The sequence below is a fragment of the Lissotriton helveticus genome, chromosome 3_1, assembly GCF_964261635.1.
Source record: "Lissotriton helveticus chromosome 3_1, aLisHel1.1, whole genome shotgun sequence".
NCBI classification, from domain to species: Eukaryota; Metazoa; Chordata; class Amphibia; order Caudata; family Salamandridae; genus Lissotriton; species Lissotriton helveticus.
Window position 1 is genome coordinate 133,445,196 of NC_136061.1, and position 16,769 is coordinate 133,461,964.

Consider the following 16,769-nt stretch of genomic DNA (forward strand, 5'->3'; position numbering starts at 1 on the left):
GATACTCTTTTGGACATAGGACTGATTGCATATGCTGGAAAATCACAGCAGATGTTTTCAAACGAACTGAATCTGTAAGTATAACACTAACAAAGATGACATACAAACCTTAGCAGATCTCTATAAGCCCTCCATGATTCATGCACTGTTACCCTCATCCCAAACTGATATACCTCCTGCCATAATTGTTACAAGAAGACACAAACCTCCAGGTGCCACTGGTGCATTGTGTGCCCCTGTGATTCTCCAGTGCAGTGGAACATGTTTGGTCTGAACCTGCGGTTCATGAATTGGAGCAATCGGGACCGTTTCAATCAGGACATTTTTTCTCCATTTCCTCAACTTGTTCTGGATGGATAGGACTGAAATGGACCTGTTTGTCCGGTGTCCCCTATTGATTTTGATTCAATGCTCAATTTGAGCCAGTGGTTTCTGGTGCTCGGCACCGGCACTTAATTTTCAGCACTGGCGCTTATGACAGTCAACTACATGGTGATACTGTCTGCCTAGTTTAGGTAGGAGCACCAAAAAAGCTGTTTAATAATTCAATATACATTAATAATGGTTGATACTTAACACACAAGCCATTTTCATAGCTTTGGGGCTAGGAATAATATTTATTGTCACACTTGTAGGAGTGTGATGGTTAGTAGTAGTGCTGGTAATGTCCCTGGCAAAGCTGGCAAGGGGAATGGATGGTCCAAGCTGCAGTGTCCTCATGACTAGGGCCCTGGCACTTATTCGTTTACAAATTAAGCACTGGGTGGAATAGTTAAAGTACCCCGTCTTAACAAACGTCCCTGCAGTCCTCCAGGCGATGAAGCATGGGAGTGGATGGTCCATGTGGCACTAAGTGACTGAGGTCTTAAATGAACCGAAGAGCAACTTAACCCTGGTCAACAGTGATGGCCACGGTCGTGCTATGTAAAACTGCAAACAGAAAAACTAAAAAAAATTGGCACCTTTGGCAGAATCCTGGTAGTATGAATGCCAGGCCACTGGTATTGCCTGAAAAAGTTTGCAGTTAACAGACTTTATTTTTTATAATTGATTTAACGTTAATACGAAAGTTAGTAATTGGTCTCTAAGTGGTCATTTGCATAATAGGCTTTTCTCAGTAAGGGTTGGGAGTTGAGTAAGTCTAAAATATAATTTTTATATTGTTGTAGATGAGAATTTCCCTGAAGAAATTAGTAATCATTTACAATATATTAATACAGGGAAGAATGGAGTGCTCTCATCCGTGGTCCTGTTTTGGGTCACGGTTGATTCATGGTTGCAACAGGGTAATAACACATGCATCCACCCGTTCTGAGTACAAATGTGGTTCTGATAAGGCCAGGTTAAAAGGGAATTTTGTACCTCCTCCAGCTTCCAGCTTGATGGTGTGAAGTGCACCTTCTGCTCGAATCTTGAACGTGTCAAAGTTACATAACTTGATGCAATTTGAAAAGCTCCAATTCAGATACATCTGTAGTTCATTCAGATGATGTGTTAATTTTCCCAAAATCCAGTTAAGTTCTTCAGGGCTGATTCTACCGAATCCAGTCTTCTGTGTGTGGGCTATGTTCTGGTCAGGAGCAGTCTCTGGTTTCAGGACACTCTCAGCTAAGCACCCAGGCTTATTGAAGGAAGATACCCGAGCAGGCAGGCCCATGGCAGGTTTGGGTCCCAATACAGATGGTCTTACTACTGCTGGATTTTACTTCTTCAGGTCCGACTTGCGAATTATGTGATTAGAGTTGTGCATCCCACAGAGGCACTATAAGTGAGGCTAAAGTTCTTGTAATATTTTCAAATCCATACTTCCTATTTATCCTTTTTTAATTGTTCTACTACGATGAAAGAAATCTGTGGAAGGTGTAGTTCATACGGGAAAGTGTATTTCACTCAAGAAAACTGTATACATTAAAATGAGCAGGGTGGGCCAAATTATGTGTCTCTATGTATAGTCTAGCTGAAGATTGTTTCTCTATATGGATTAAGAGTATATTCTAGCTGAAGCTAGAGGCACAAGCTAGAGGCACAACTCGGGCAGACTAGTCTAGGCAGCTGATTCCATCAAAAACTGCCTACACTCATGCTGGCCGTGCCATTTTTTTTTCAATTGCTCTGCCGGGTACCTTACACCTTACACCACTGTACACAAAAATTATTGGCCCTCCCCTGAATCCTATGACGATTGTACCTCATCACTGGGAGCTGGGCTTGGAGCCCAGAAAATTATGCCATGAAGCGTGCCAAGCTCCATGCTTTGGTGTATATGTAGTGCTTTCGTGAAATGTTGTGCTTTGGAGGAGTTAGTCCTTGTACATACATATTTCTTTCTCTCTCAATGTATTTATTGTTAAATAAGATAGTTAGGACGTGGTGCCTTTGTTGGCATTTTAAGCCCTTTAACTTCACCTGTATTGCCCTTATGGGACGTGTTGCTTGTAAACCCTTTCCTCGCGTACCTAATGAGGAACATTATTCTACTAACCTAGTGGATGAAGTGTTTTTATATAAAACGAACCAGAATGCCATTTGTAGATGATTCTAATTGAATCCCTGAGAAAATCCTACACTCCAATGTTTACTCTCGCATGAAGTAGTTAATGTTCTGCAATGCTGCCCAGTAATAGTAAATATTCTCAGAGCCCTTTAGAAGAGGGACGTCAGCATGGTTGACAGCAGCTTTTAGGTAAGGAGATCTCCTCTGGCATTAGACTCCACCCACATATAACAACTTCACAGGCACTATCCTGCGATGTTGTGAAGTACAACTGAGGCCATGACACCCACCCTTCTTTTTAGGGGTAGAGGGGGGTGGGGGGAGGTGTGGACGGGTGGGTTTTGTATGTATGTCTAGGTTTTATAGGTCTCGCACCTAGTGGTGCAATGCTTACGCAGCGAGACATTTTTTAGGTGAAAAACGGGGAATCTAAGCTGACCTAAGAATTGCACACTCTAGTGCGTGTGTGTTTCCTTTTCAGCTACCCCATTGGCCTATGCGTGCATCTTATTCTAAAAGACTGCATGTAATTGGCCCAAGGCGGGCGCACTGCTCCTCCCATGGCCTATTGGTGTCTATTATGCACTTGGTACGCGTAATAGACCCCAATAGGCCATGCCTCACAGTGGCACGCGTGCACCACTCGCGGGCTTGTTCCCTGTTGGTTTTGTTTCGTCGTCGCAGAGCGGGTGCTGTACTTGCCTAGCATGGGCATCTGCATTTTGGTTGCGCACGGCTGGAGGAGGCTGTCCAGCAACAGGTGCGTATTCTTTTACACTTTGAAAGAAACAAATTACCTTTTGAGTATGGACTGTTACATTGCACATTGGTACCGGTACAGAGCATTGTTTGGCCCTGAAGAGTCACCTCCTGGAAGGCCTATCAGTGATGACGTGAGGGGGCGAGGGCGCGGAGGGGGGGGGGCTCATTCAATCAGGTTGATTTTGTGGCACTTTAAGTGCTGGTCTCTTCCAGTCTGTACTTGTTTTATTAACTTGCCTCCCAACGCGACTTAACATACTTGACATATACCACTCTCCTTCATGTGCGACTGCACAGTGGGCGCGGCTGGCTTACATCACTTTCATTTTAACTTGTTAATTTCACTGCCTTGCTCCGCTCTGAACTCCGTTATATTATTCCCCCCAGCACAGCACCGTCTCCACTACAGCTGCGCAGGGCTTTAGTTTTATTTGTAATGTTCTTAATGATTACAAAGGCAGCAACTGTGCTGCCTCAATCACAACAGCACCAATAAATATTAATAGCAGGCCCTCTCACCAATTCATCCTGATGGAAGCAAAAGGTGATCAAGCGTCTTACATATTAGTTCGACTGCTTAAGCTTAAAAGCAGATGTTATATCCAAACCGCAAAAAGAGAAACGTTTGCTGTAAACATCCACTGAAAGATCTCTTGTGCATAAATGCATTCCTAATCCATGCATTTTCATCACACAGGCAGCTTTCAAAGCTCGCAAATTATCTTTATTTTAATTACCAATGACGTTTGACGAAACATCTGCCATGAACCCGTTGTCTTTCCTGCGGAAAACAAGTACGTGCATTTTGTATCCGCAAAATGTTCCTCCTACACCTCTTCCCTTTCCATTCTGTCCTGGCCTCGCCTGAGTACCCCTCGGGGAGTTCCAATATGGTGTTTCCTACCACTTCCAATCCTGCAGCCCCAGAAGATAAATGGCGGTTGTAGCAGGTCGCCGGTGCAGTAGTGTAAAGGGTTGGGTTCAGGAGCCCGTAGCGAAGCAGTGACCCTCATTCATGAGCACCCTATGCTGCCAGTGAGTAGGGGACACACAGTTTTGCCCTCTGGAATGACAGTGTGGGCGCTTTAGACAAATGCAATCTAGAGCCTGAGAAACTATAGTCCGCTCGAGTGCACAGTATTATATTAACGTGCCTGTTATGTGGAGAAGTGTGGCTCAGGGGTTAGAGGCAGCAGACCCGGAAGCTGAGATCGGTCCTGGACCAGGGTTCAATTCCCCGCCTCGGCGGGTCTTGGGCTAAAAATTCCACGGACTCGATAATTCGGTGGAGAAGCGTGGCTCAGTGGTTAGAGGCGGCAGACCCGGAAGCTGAGATCGGCCGTGGACCAGGGTTCGATTCCCCGCCTCGGCGGGACTCGGACTAAAAAATTCCACGGACTTGACAATTCTTGCTCCGGTGCCTACTCGACTCACGGGGTCACACTCTGCGACTCTGGGCAATAGCTTGCTTAATCTCCACTACGGCCCCTCGCGGCGGGATGCCTGGCTTTCACCTTGTGGATACCCTGCCGGGGTATCTCACAGGGGAATACCAGGACGGGTTCCCTAAGCAAGCGCCTTGATGCCTTCGGGTGATACGTGCGCTATATAAGTCGCAATACATTTACATTTACATTCTCGCCCCGGTGCCTCCTCGACTCACGGGTTCACACTCTGCGACTCTGGGCAATAGCTTGCTTAATCTCCACAACGGCCCCTCGCGGCGGGATGCCTGACTTTCACCTTGTGGATACCCTGCTATCTCACAGGGGAATACCAGGAAGGGTTCCCTAAGCAAGCGCCGGGAAACCCACTGCGGGTAGCTGTGCGCTATATAAGCTCAACTACATTTACATTTACATTTACATGTTATTGTGTTGCGTTTGCCCTGTCTTATGTGCTAGCTGTGCCTTTGGTTGTCCGCAGGAAGGTTCCCCTGCTAATGGTAGTAACAATGGCTGTTTTCGGGAAGGAGTCCGTTGTGGTTGCTGTTCCATTGTGTTTACTCTGGCTACTATACAAACACTGTGTCTGCATAATCTGAGTGCAATACTGTGTTGTGGTGCCCTGTAATGCTATGCGTGCACACGAACTGCAGCGCTAGTTATGTTTTAGCTGTAGTGTTTTGTAGCACACGCACATGAACCAAATGCAGATCACACCTTTTATAACAAACAAAGCATTTATTATTATTACATCTCTTCATAACACCTCTGAAAATAAGATTACCTTTCCCCTAGTTCTCTACATGCTGGTTCTCCTCCTTCCTCTGTACCTTTCCCACCACCATCTCTGCCAGAGTCTACCTCATTTCATTACCTTGCTGTTAAGTTTGGATTCTTTTCTTCCCCCTCTGTCGGTTCCTCTTGCTGACTTACTCCTACAAGCTTTCAAAAATGTGCTCATTTCATACCCTTAAAGCCACTACATTTCACATTTCTAGTAATTTTCCCTTAGCGTGTTAAAGTGTTTGGTATTGGAACTATTTTCTTTTTTCCCTGCTCATGTTGAACATGTATGTTTTGTTTGCAGCTCCTCCTTGCTTAGGTCTAAAATTAAAGTGACCGGTGTGCATTTCTGACATTTTTTTGTCAAAGCAACGAGTTTTAATTTTGTGTGAAGGCCGCATTTTTTTTATAATTATATTTCATCATTTCTAAAATTGGTAACACAATCCACACAAATACACTCCTCACCATGCAACATAATTCTAATTCGCCTAATTTCACTCAATGCCACACACTTTCACGCCACACAATTCAACTCTACACATTTCCATTCCATTACACACCATTTGATAACAAACCACATAATTAAACTCATCACAATTGCACAGCACACTGCATACATCCAATCCACACAACAGAATTCAACATCATGCCACAAAATGCAACAGCACGCCACATAATTAAACTCCACTACGTACCACAACACAAAATACCACTCCACATTATTACACACCATAACAGACAATCCCACTCTACAGAATTCCAGTACACTCAATACTACATAATTACTGCCCACATAATTTCACTGCACATATGCCACATAATTCCACGCCACATATCCAATCCATACCACAAAATCCCACCACACACAATGCAACAACTAACCATTCCAATCCAACCCCGTTTTTTTACTTTACACAGGGCAACATACCAAGCCAGAGCGCCATCTTTCCCATTTAAAATATACTGGTACTTGGCGCCATGCTGCTAGACGAAATAATGCGCTAAACCTTCACTTTTATATACTGAAAGGTAGATTAGCAGGGATGCTTTAGCTTTAAACGTGTTTGCTTAGAGCACACCTTTACAGAAAAATACTTGTTGAAGCTCAGGGACATTTTTCCTCCTTGTAAATAGAGGCTCACTAAAAGCTATTTCGGTACTCTGTGCATTGTTATTATTACTACTCCCAACTGTACTGGTTTTATCACCGTAAACGGGATAATCTGAGTGAGTCCTGGGAGATTAAGTGATTTGCCCACAATCACAAGATAGTCGGCAGATGCTGTAAATCAATCTGATTCACAGTTCCAATGTCGGCAGCTCTGGGAGTGTGGCCTATATTAATTATATGAATTACTAACCTGTCAGAAGATGAGGGTTTAGCTCTATTATATATAATATAGGTAATGGCAACCTGGCCATTGCTTAGCCCTTTGTTGGAATCTCTGCCATTCTGCTTTATTACATCCTAAATGACCACCAGATCCCATGTGTCACTTCCATCCCTTTCTCTGGCTCAGGGAGCAGGCACAGATTCATTACATTTAATTGGTGTCCATTCGCTTGCGCCTTAATTCAAGTGCTATTTAATTAAAGTGCAATTTTTTTACATGGGTTGCTGGTTTCCTCTCTCACCCACCACTTTCCATGTGGCTGATCGCTTTGCCCCACCTCTCCGGCTTATTTTGCTTTCATTAGGATTGTTACACCACACAGAATTCCACAACTAACAATTGCAATCCAACCCACATACATCCACTCCACACCACATACATCAACTCCACCAAACTGCATGCCATTCATGACAATAGCTCTTACTCTCACAAATGCGAGACCTATTGCATTGCAAATGCTTGTTGAGCTTGGGCCTGGCAGATATGTTAAGCATAGTTGTTAAGATTTAGGAGTCAGAAGGTGGATCTCATGAAATCAATGAAGGTGACTCAAGCACACACTGTTACATGTTTCTTTACTATAAAAAGAATTGGGTTACTCGAATTTGACTCAACTACAAAGTCACTGTGATTTAGGTGTTTATTGCATTTACCAAACTCTGGGTCAAAATGAATATTTCTTCTAGTGAGCTCAATTAGACCTATTTGCTGCCGCACATCTGTGGGAGGGCAGTGGGGTGGCTTTTATTTACTTATTAATGCTATGGCAACAAGACAGGCTTCCATGAGCCACTACCAATGTCTCATTATAGGTTAATTATTAGTATATTGACAGTTCTTCGTGTTGGCCTAGTGATCTGACACAACCTGAAAGGAGGCCACCAGTAGTTGGTCCTTAGTTCGAAGGGCGAGTTCATAGTGGTAGCTGGTGATCTTTGAAATTGGGGGGCTAGGGGTGGGGCTTAATGAGTACTATGAAGAGTGAAGTAAGTCAGACTCAGATTTCTAGGAGAGTTCAAGGAGTTCTCCACTTGAGCTTTTTTTTTAAGTAGGGTCAATTCAGCATAATTTGTACATACATTTGCTTAAAAGCCATTGGTGTTTTGAAGCCATTAAAGGGATGCTCCCCAGGAGTTGGCTATATTTTTTTTTATAAATGTGCAGTTGGTGCCCCTAGCATGTCAGTAATTACCTCTATTGTACCAGGGCCGGCATTTTGTTATGGGTGGTCTCTAGTTGCCATTGGCGTCCCCTAATGCTAAGAACTATGAGTGACCAATATATACAAAAAAAGTATCATTATGGTGTTGACAGCATTTTGTTCTGGTTGCTGGCCCCTCTCCCCACCCTCCAACATGCCATTGTTGTCCTCTCTAATATGGAGAATTTCCACCACCCTTTTGCCACGTGTGTCCCATTTGATAAGGAATTGATTCCAATATACAGGTTTCACCATTTTACAGTCTATGCCAGTAGCAACAGTCAAAACACAACAGAAATCCCACCATCACTTTAGAAAAATAGAGAAAAATGTAATGAGTAAAATGACATCAACCATCCCATGAGGGACCTGAGAGAGTGGGCACTGGCTGAGGGGGGGCATATGCGCAGCACTAGAAGGGATGACAAATTGCCTGAGATACTGCTGGCATGGGGGATGATGGTACAGCAGATAGCAGTCGGGCCCCACATTCCACACAGGCATCACCAGATATGAGACAGTCCACTATGGTAGCGACCAACAGTGAGGAAGGGAGACAGGAGGAGACCCAAGACGGTTCTTAAGATAAATGGACCTCAAGTTTCATGGACCCGGGAGGAGGGTGAGGGGGGTGAGGGTTGGGAGGATAGGGGGCGGAGTTCGGGGTTGGTTTAGTTATAGTTTGGTTACTGCACATTAAAAACCTTGTCGGATTGGGAAACTTCTTTGGAGGAGAGTATATGTCTAAAATCCTGAGTCTACTATTGGAATGTTCATTGTATCAGCTGCTGTATATGAGATATGTAACTGTATATAAACATGGCCTATACCTTTGAAAGAACACAATTAATAAAGAAATATAAAAAACAAAAAATCCCATGAGGGGCACTAGAATATGAATGTTTAAAGATGTGAAGCAAAAAAGCCCCCCAAAACATAAAGCGCCAATCAGTAGTCCCTGTTTGTGGTTGAGCAGCACTTGGGCATGAGCCCTCCGTCCATGACTAGAATACACCAAGCAGGTTTGTTACAGTGAGAGATTTTACATTCTAACTCAGTCTCTGAATAAATTCTAACTTAGTCTCTGAATAGAAGTCAACATCCTCCTGTGGGGCAAGGCTGCAGGCTGTATCTGCCAAAGTCCTCTCGAACCCAGATAGCCACCAGATGAGGTGCCACTGAAGCAGTTGGTGTTGGTGGGAAAAGTTCTGCTCTAAAGCAGTTCAAATTTCATGATGACTAAATCCTTTTTTTTATGGACATTTCCTATGCCTTTTGAAAAGGTTAACAGAGCTAAACTATGGGTGATCATGGAGGAGATGAGGATTGAACAAGCCTTGATTGACCTTTTACGTAGGATGCAGTGGACACTGTGGCTAGAATTAGATGCAGAGTAAATCGGGAAGTCTTGCTTCCAATTAAGTTCTCTTCAGGTGTGCTCGAAGACTGCTTGATGGCCCAGTTGCATATATCTATATGTATATATCCTGGAGGAATACCTACTGCAGGCAGGTAATAATTTGCCAGAAACGAGACCGTGTGCAATTCCATTGCTCCTTTATGCGGATGATGCAGTTCTAATTTCCAGGACAGTCAATGGTTTTCAACACCTTCTGGTTGCTTTTAATATGTTTATGGGAAATCTGAGCCTTCAATTAACTATTTGTAAATCCTAATTATGAAAATTGGCCCCAAAAACTCTAAAACTAGGGTATTTCAATTTGGAGGGGTAGAGATTTTAAACGTTTCAAAATTGTTATGTACTTTGGTTATCCCTTAAGACGCAAACTTACGTTTGAACTCTTTACTCCATTCTAGGATAACACAATGCCAGAGTATTTTAGAGTCCGTTTTTAGGTTCTCACGTAGACGGAGACACAAACCAGTGAAGGATATCTTGAATATCTGTAATAGTAATTGTATCTCAGCGGTGGTCTATGGAGCAGGGGTTTGGGGCTATCCATGCGTGGACCAAATACAAAAGGTAGAAAATATGTTTCTGTGCAGATTGTTGGCAGTTCCCCAATCCTTGCCCCTTTTCATGTGCCGTTTAGAGGTGGGGCTGGATCCGATAGACCAGTGATACCCAATGTACTTAATGGGGGCTGCATGCGGCACTCCTGACCTTTACATGCGGCCCCCTGGTCAACAACAGCACTAGGCTGCTGCTTACTCAGCACGGCTCCAACATTAAAAGGATGTTAAATAAACAAGCCAATGTGTATTTCAAGGTTACTTAAAGGTAAAGAAAGGAAGTAACTAGAGTGTGCTGCACCGCTTAACTTTAGAAACACAATCATTTTTAAAGACCTCTTGTAGCAAAAGTGTGATAAAGTCTCTTCAAAATTCTTAAAGTGTATTTCATTAACATGCAGAACTGTTTCAATCAATCAATCAATACATTTGTAGAGCGCGCTACTCACCCGTGAGGGTCTCAAGGCGCTGTAGGGAGGGGGGGTGCCACTATTGCTCGAATAACCAGGTCTTGAGGTGTTTCCTGAAGGTGAGATGGTCCTGGGTCAGTCGTAGGTGTGCGGGGAGGGAGTTCCATGTCTTGGCTGCCAGGTAGGAGAACGATCTTCCTCCGGTGGTGGTTCTGCGAATCCGCGGGACGGTGGCGAGGGCGAGGCTGGTGGAGCGGAGCTGGCGGGTGGTGGTGTAGAACGAGAGGCTGTTGTTGAGGTATTCGGGGCCAGTGTTGTGGAGCGCTTTGTGTGCGTGGGTGAGCAGCCTGAACGTGATCCTCTTGTTGACGGGGAGCCAGTGCAGGTTTCTCAGGTGGGCGGATATGTGGCTGTGGCGAGGGATGTCGAGGATGAGTCGTGCGGAGGCGTTCTGTTTGCGCTGGAGACGTTTCTGAAGTTTGGCTGTGATTCCTGCGTATAGGGCGTTCCCATAGTCCAGGTTTCAACCTAGCACATCAGATTATATCAGTGCATTGCAGAGTATTCTTTTTTATAAGGGATAGTTTTCAAACAGGAATTTTGAAACAAATCATTCTTCCATTCCCCTCCCCCCCCTCCCAAACCCTGACAACAATGCCAAAAGTGAACTAGGAGGTAAATCAGTTATGTGCACTCTTCGGGTAGCCTGTGTTCCTAATATAGACAAACAACATCATAGTTTTTTAAATCAAACACTGGAAAAAGTTTTCTACAGCACCCATCCTGAAGTCCTGTATTTCAAGGTTCTCTTATGTGCGATTATGAAAAAAGGAGAGAAAATTAAATTAAGCAGTTGCCTAGGATCACACAATTTGGTTTTTGGAAGAAGCTGGAATTAATCCCAGGTTTCATGCTTTGCTTCAACTACACCAACCTCTGCCGCCACCCTGTTTGCCACATCACTGACCAAATATTTTGGGTCTGGGAGGAACCATGAGACTGGTTTTTCGAGGGAATTTGGGTATGATGGGCCTTCCCTGAAAAATGACGCAGCAATCCCATGGATAGATTATGAAAAAAATACCTTTGTTGACTTGGGTCTGACGGAGCTGTTTTATGAACCGGAGAATATAAAAGCACGAGATAGAGCTTAGGTTAGAAAACTATTCCTGCGGAGGCAAGCCAGAATCTGCCTGGAGACCTTTCAGAACGTCAGTTCTAGTTTTAACTACAGTTTAATTAAACAGTCAGTGGGGAGTGAGTTTTATCCCTTAAATCTTTTAAATCATGAGTATAGATTTAATCTTACATGACGTCGTTTTAATATTAAACATTTTTTGTTGTGTTCCCTCTTCAGGGCATTTGGTCTTCTATTCTTCAGAATTGTCCATGTGTCAAGGTTTCAACTTAATGCAAATTGCACTTTGTGCTTTTCTGTAAGCTTTATTCGTGTCCGCAAAACGTTTTTCAGTTCCAGTTTTGCGACCGGCAAGAATTATACAGTACAAGATGGCTCTCCTTTTTCTGCTACAGTTAAGTAGTATGAAAGCTTGTATTGCTTTGAGTAATTTTATCCACTGTGCCTTGGTTATTAGAAAGATATGTGACAGCGTAAAGCGACCTTACTCTGATGTTAATTATGAGGTACCTTTGGATATTAAGTACATGTGGATGCTGTATGGAACGAGATTAGTGTGTTTTATTTGATTTTATATATAAATAAATTGTTTTATCTATGTGCACTTTTATGGCTTTCCAGCCAAATAAAGTTTTGAATGATGGTGACTAAGTGCTTCTGTCGCACCGATACTTTTCGCACCTTTGCCTTGTGAGAGTTCTACTTTTGGACTTTATCATGTACTCAAAGTCCTCCAGGCTAGCCTGAAACTGTATTTGACGAAGTTGCATTGAAGTAGGATACCTTTGCCAGGAGCTCCTGCTGTGGAGATTTTGGAAGTACTAAACATTTTCAGGGTTTCTGGAACAGTTGTTCCTGGTCACTTTTTAAGGGTCCCAGGACCTCAGAGACAGCACTTAGGGGACAGGACCCACTCCAGCGAAGGCATTAAGAGGGTTTCAGTCCCATTTGCTACTGGACAGCATGGACTTCAAGAAAAAAAAACACTTGCAGCTTGATGTTACTGTAGCCACAAAGAGGTCAGCCAAAAAAAACATTAAAGTTAACTTCTTAGTCCAGGGTACAAGTGGGAGAAGGTCCAGTCCTTCAGGTCTCCACTGAGACCTGTTGCATGTCCAGCCGTCTTCTCTTCTTCACTAGGTACAAGGAGTGTCCTGAAGAGCTGTGGATCAAGTGCAAGTTTTGTAGGTTTCACTACCCAGTGGGTGGATTGACTCCTGGACCCCTCCCACCCCCAACCAATGAGAAAGAAGTTCCCAGGGGCAATGTATCGCATCCTGTTTATCTTTCTGCAAACTATTTCACAGTGGAGTATTCTAAGGCAAATCCAAAATGGCAGTATATTTCTGCCTTTGAAGGGAGTATGTGGGCCAGCCATTGGTGTGTTTAGGGAAATGAATAGTACCCTCCGTGTCTGCTACACCAAACTCGTTTTAATACCAGCTCGTCTTGCCAATGGTCTAGTACCAAGCTAGCTACAGAAGGCCTATGGAATAAAAGGCGTCTCTTCCCTAGGCCTCCCTTTAATCTGAAGCATGAGTGAGCAGGCCTCCACCTGGTCCATTTCAAGTTTGTGAAGTACCTGGATCCTGCCCAGCTGGTGTTCCTGAGCTGATATGTCACATAACTAAAAAAGGCCTAAACCATTGTTTGTGTTATGGGAGCATTTCACGCCTCATTAAAGGGAAGCACCGACAGGGCCATCTGCAAATATGCTAATATTAAGGAGGCTACTAGAGACTATGGCAGATAAAAAATTACTTTTAAAAAGTCACTTGTCCTAAATATTGTTAGAAATTGGGTTTCTGGTTGGCAGAGGTATGCACCCTGTCCAAGCAGGAACCATCATCTTAGTCAGGTAAAGTCCGATACACACTCCATAAATTAACCTTTGCTCACCTTCTGGCAGCTTGGCACAGAGCAGGCAATCTTAGAGGCAATCTGTAAGTACTCATGCAATGCTTCAAACAGTAACACAGTGAAACACCACAAAAGACTCCACATCAGGGGCGTGGCCAAGATGGCGACGGAGTAGGACGTGCTTTTGTCCCCTCCGGCGCCGGGCCCTACACAGCTTTGTCTAGAGTTCACCCCGAGCGTCCTTCTGAGGCTTTTTGCCGCTCTGGAGCCGACTAGTAGCGGTGGCTGGCAGTGGAGTGCTTTTTGGTGACCCCTGCGCCCGGAATCGGAAGACCGCGGACCGGTGGAGCTGACCGTGGCCTGGGCGGCGCTGCGGGCTGTGGCGCGGGGGAAAGCAGTCGGGACTTCTGGAGGTCTCTGGCGGCTGGCAGCGGGCGGGAGCACTGGAGCGACAAGGTGCGGCACCGTGAGGGGCTCGAGGCGGTGAGGTGACGTCTGCCTGCCGTGGAGCCCGGGACCCGGTGAGGGGGCGGGGCCTGTCCTCCGCGGGCGCCCGGAGCTGTGAGGCGGCCGCCGGAGGAATCGAGGCCGCTGCCTGAGGCCTAGCCCAGAGGGTGGAGCACACTACTGCCGGGACCCGCGTCCAGTGCCCAAACCCAGGAGCAGCAGCCATCCCGGCTCGGGAGGAGCGAGGGCGGCCCTACCGGAGTGAGCAGGGACGGGCAGGGTACAGAGTCACCTGAGGCCCCTGCCTGGGACCACGTGTGTCTGGGGGGCCAAGGACTGCAGGCAAAGGCACTGAGGGAGCTGTGGGGACAGTGGGGGCGGGCATTGGACAAAGGATTGTTCTCCTCCTCCCCCTCCCCCCCCACCTGTGTATCGTGGACCGGTTCTAGGATGCAGCGAGTGACAAGGCAGGCTACCCTGAGGAGCGATTCTGGGAAAGAGTTTTGGGAGGACGCACCTGAGGAATACCAGGACTGGTCGGAGTCTGCTGGTGGAGTAGCTCGTGAAGGGGGGTCGGGCCCCCTGGACGTTCGCTGCCGCTGAGCTGCGGGCTGAGACTGCAGCGCCTTCCCTGACATTGGAGAGGGACCTGGTGCGGTGAGAACTTCCCCTGCTGGACCGGGACTTCCTGGCGCACTGCAGCGCTTGGTGGCAACGACCCCGACTGGTGATTTGGACGCACGTAAAAAGGGGCACACGTCAGAGGATAGCAGCGACTGTACTCTGGCCTGGAGTGAGGGGACAGCGTCCGTGGCGCCGCCCAGGAAAACGAAGGGGGCCACGATGGCTACCGTCCCGCGCAAGGGGAAGACCGGTAAGGATGGCCAACCGAAGAACACCCAGCAACCGGCGTCCCCTGGCTCGAGCTCTTCTCCCGGGAGGTCTGATGAGGACGCACCAGCCACCAAAGCCTTTATGACCGACCTCTTTAAATCCATCAAGGAGGATATCTCGGACCTCCGAGCGCAGCTGACGTCTGACCTTCGGGAAGTGCGACGCGACGTGGATAGCATTGGGGAGAGAGTGGCCACACTGGAAGACCACGATCTCAACGTAGCGAATGACGTCCACCAACTGCAGCAGGATGTGCTGAGACTCACCGAGCAGAACCTGGACTTGCAATCTCACGCAGAGGACTTAGAGAACCGCTCTCGAAGGAATAACATTCGTATACGAGCGGTGCCGTGGGATGGCGAAGCAGGGGACCTACGGGGTTACGTACAAGATCTCTTCCTTCAGATCCTGGGTGAGGACGACATACGTGAGATCCGGATGGACCGAGTCCATAGAGTTGGCCTACCTCGGAGGGGGGGAGGGCCGCCCCCTGATATCCTCGTCTGTGTGAATGACTTTCAGCTCAAGGAGAGAATTCTCAGGAAAGCGCGAGACGTTCCTAATCTGCAGTTCCGGGAGCACCGCCCGCAGCTTTATCAGGACTTGGTGGCAACGACCCTCCAGAAACAGCGAGAGTTTAGACCGGTGACGGCATTTCTACGGAACCACAACATTCCTTACTCATGGGGCCACCCCTTCCGTATAGTTTTCCGGTGGCAGAACAAGCTAGAACAGATCCGCTCCTTACAGGTGGCTAAGGAACTCCTAGGCATCGCGGATGGAACCCCGACTTCGAGGGCGAGCAGCCCCACGACGAGGAGACGACGTCGGTCTTCTTCCTGGCACAGAGTTGGATTGGCGGCAGATGGCAGGCGGCCTGATCGAGCAACCAGCCTGCAGGAGAGGGGTGCAGCAGTGGCTTCCGTTGCTTCAGCGACGTTGACGGATTCGCAGCAGAGCTCCGTAGCGGCCTAAAAGTGCGGGCTGCTGGGCTGTAGGCGCCGGAGGGGTCCGTGCGCTCTGGTTCCGTGGGTATGGTGGTACTTTGTGAGAAGACACCCCGGACCGAGGCCTTGGGAGTCCCACCTGGAATCTCCCGTTCCCTGCCCAAGGACTATTCAGTGCGCTGCACTGACCTGGGACGATCCGTTCAGACTGCTACACTACTGGAACTGATGAGTATTATCCTCAATGTTACTGTTTTGAGTATTTTTTCACTGTTATCTTTTCCTCTGCGGGGGGGGGGTTGGGTGTTGGGGGGTTTGGGGCGGGGAATCTTGGTGGCGACCTGGGTGTTATGTGGCATATGTGGTGGGAATGGGGGGGGGTGATTGTGGCGTGCATGGAGCGAGATGGGGTGTTGACGGAATTAATGGAGGCTGATGGTCAAATTGATGGTGCCCGGGGGGGGACTTTGGGTCGCTCTTCAATGTTACTTTTGCCTGATGGGTTCGCGATTGTGGGGTGGGGGGCTCCTGAGATGGCTGTAGAGAGTTCTGGTTTGTGGGTCCATTATATTCAAACAATAGGAGTCAAGAGGGACATAAAGGACTAGATCGCCCTCCACTCAGTCAAGCAATAATCAAAAAAATGACCCAGTCCTCAAGGCAAAACAAAGATGTGGAACTGTAAACAGCTATAGATTGTCAAATGAGCATTCTAATTATATCTCTAATTATAGAGATTATAACTCTGTTTCAGTCCATTGCCAAAACTAAAAATAAGCCCATCTCTGATAAACAAAAACCCGACAACACAGTACAAACATCCACTAGAGGGACAACATTAGAAAAAGGTGTGAATAGCTAGATGACACCTCACGGGCGCACCACCAATGGGACCCCTGGTTGGTACTCACCAGGTTGGCCCTGTTCTCATCATCGGTGTCAAATAGCGTAACGTAAACGTGTCCAAAAACCCAAAGTAAAGAAAAAGACAGTGAATGGTGCAGTGTACGCAAAACG

At 46.5% G+C, this 16,769-nt stretch overlaps 1 protein-coding gene across 2 annotated transcripts in view; it reads left to right on the plus strand.

Moving 5' to 3' along the window:
- LOC144822193 (S-adenosyl-L-methionine-dependent tRNA 4-demethylwyosine synthase TYW1-like) overlaps positions 1 to 16,769 on the plus strand; it is a 552,654-nt gene that overhangs the window by 274,650 nt on the left and 261,235 nt on the right. The window lies entirely within an intron of this gene.